We start from the raw sequence: 2,844 nt of genomic DNA on the forward strand, positions 1-2,844 counted from the left end.
GCACGCTCGGGACGTTGAGGTTTGTTTGCCTACCTTGCTTCGGGCAGCACTCGCAGTCATCAGCGTCAGGCTTCACAGGCAGCACCACATCACTTTTAGTGGGGCTCACGGGCAGGTCTCCACCTATCAGATGAGCCGTGATGCGGGGGGTGGCTTTTCAACAGCTGCAGGGTTGGGGCTTGCTTAGGGAAGGGGGGGAAGTGGCCTCAGGCAAGGGAAGAGGCTGCAGGGCCAGGGCTGTACAGGGAAAGGGGGTATCCCAGGGTGTGTGTGGAGATATGTGTTGATCTGTGAAAGTGGCCTCAGGAGGGTGAGGGCTGAGGAGGCAGTCTCCAGAGGAGATGAGCCCTCATGGAGATGTGAGGGTGTGTGTGAGACCATTAGTGGTGATGACCCTTGAGTTGGCAGTGAGTGAGATGCCGGTGAATGTGTGATGGCTTTGTGAGTGTGTGAATTTAAAGTGATGAGCTGGCTACCTTACCCTGGCGGCACGGATGAGATCATCCATCCTCTTTCCATACTAGATGGCAAACCTCCTTTGTGTAATTTTGGCACTGACCACCATTGTTACCGCCTCCCAAGCCAGAGTAGTGATGCTGATGGGCCTTCTCTAGAGAAAATCGTGGCAGGCTCCAACGATGTCTGGAAGGCATCCCTGAATTGGGGGGCTGCAGTCCTCCTGCCTTTTTGGGGCCATGTCTTTTATGCAGCAGTCCTGGGCTGGAAGCACTGACAGGTGTGCATGTGGCTGAACTATACATATGGTCCCAGCGTGAGGAAGCGGTGAGGTGATGGCGTGGCACGCAAATTGGAGGCCGCCCACCAGCATGTTTCCTGGGGATGCATGATTAATGAGGACGATATGGTGTGAAAACCCACCAGTGTGGCTAGCGGGTAAAATGTCCTTTCTCCCACCCGCTACCGCACCTAGTGCAAATCCTGGACGATTCCGCCCAGTGAAATAAAGGAGCAGCAGTAGCCTAATCAACCCCTCAAGCCTATTCCATCACTCAGTTAGATCACATCTAGTGTACACCTCAACTTGATTTTGTCGTCTTTGCTCTTTGTTCATATTCTTTGTTCACAATGATAAGAGAGATGACTTCACTGATCAACATTTCAGCTAAAGATACCTATTGTGCAATTGCAACAGACATCAATCATGCTGGCTGAATATGTTACTTTTGATTTGTATTAGGGCTTCAGTTCTTCATCACATATAATGACCAAATGTTAGTGCTGGTGTCGTACTGAAGGAATAAAGAATTACATATCCAAGTTTGCAGGTAACACAAAGTTAGAAGGCACGGTAAATTGTCTAGGCGGGTTACAAATGGACATAGACAGATTAAATGAGTGGGAAAATCAATGACATTCAATGAGAGGAAATGTGAGGTTATTAATTTTGGATGTGAGAAAGGAGGGGTACACTGCAGATTCACCATGACAACAGGGCTTAAAGGTTAAATTCGGGACCATTTTCATTAACTTGGTTTATATTGCCCTTAGTTTAGAAGGTTGAGGGCCAACTTAATGTGTTTAAACTGATAAAGGAATTCTACAGGGTAGCTACAAAGAATATTTACTGTGCTGGGGAATACAGAACAAGTTGGCATAATCTTAAAGATAAATCATTTACGTGTAAAATCAGGAAGCACTTTTTCACGCAAAGGGTAGTGGAAATCTGAAACTTATGCACCAACTCCTGAAAAGATGGTGTGTGTTTCATCAATTTGAAGTTTAAGTCTGAGTTTGTTACACATTTGTTAGGTCAGGGTGATAAGTGATAGGAACCAAAGGCAAATGGGATTGAGGAACAGATAAACTATAATCTAATAGAATGGCGGAACTGACATAAGGGGCTGACTGGCTTACTCATGTTCCTATGTACAGTACTGAACACAGTATATAAGTGTACACATTACTGTGTTACACATCACACATCAGTACAACACCAGCATTAACATTTGATACGATCTGGTTAAGAGATCAGTAACTTTTTTTTGTACAGTAGGCAAAATTTGAAATCCCAGTTACTTACTAAGAGATTCCACAGTTCTAAACAAACTAGAATTTTTACTATAAAAAGTCAAGAAAGAAAGCAGTCAATGCTATCAACCTTATACACTAACATACAGAATTAATACGAGGTAAACATTAATTAACAGGTAAACCGTGGTTGAACACACTGCAAACTGCATGTTAAATGGCAGTCACAACCAAGACAGATCCCACTGATTTCTCAGCAACACACCCAGGTGTCAGTGATCACTATGAATCACAAAATCTTTCAAGCGATTCTTCCTGAGGGATTTCAACTCCTCTCTTTCAAGGATCTAACCTCTGATTTCCCTTCAACAGCTGCTCCAACTCAGACTGCCCCAATGACTGCTCTGTTCCCAGTTGCTCAATCTCTTCTTCCAAGACTGCATCCCACTTGATTCATAAGGCTGCACCCCAGCATCTAATTACCAGCATGATCCCAGCTCTCTAGCTGCTCTGAGCAGGTCTCCACTGCTCATGGACTTTTCACCCCAACTGCTGGCTTTATGGAGCAGTTACCTCTTCAGCTTCACTGAGCTGACACTGATCCCTGACTGCACTAAGCTAACAACAGCTGCTGCTCTTGGGCTTTTCCAAGCCCCAGCTCCCAGCTGCACCAAGCAACTACCACCCTGGGCTTCTTTCAGCCCCAATTCCCAGTTGCACTGAGCACATACTGGCCTTCAGCCTCGCACTTCCACTGATCCTGTGGCTTGCACTGCGAACCATCAGTCTTTTTCAGCTCTGACTAATCTTGTCACATGGGCTCGCTTTCGTGCGCAAACTCCCACTCCTGTGGTT

Source organism: Cetorhinus maximus, chromosome 16, assembly GCF_964194155.1.
Source record: "Cetorhinus maximus chromosome 16, sCetMax3.hap1.1, whole genome shotgun sequence".
Taxonomy (NCBI): domain Eukaryota; kingdom Metazoa; phylum Chordata; class Chondrichthyes; order Lamniformes; family Cetorhinidae; genus Cetorhinus; species Cetorhinus maximus.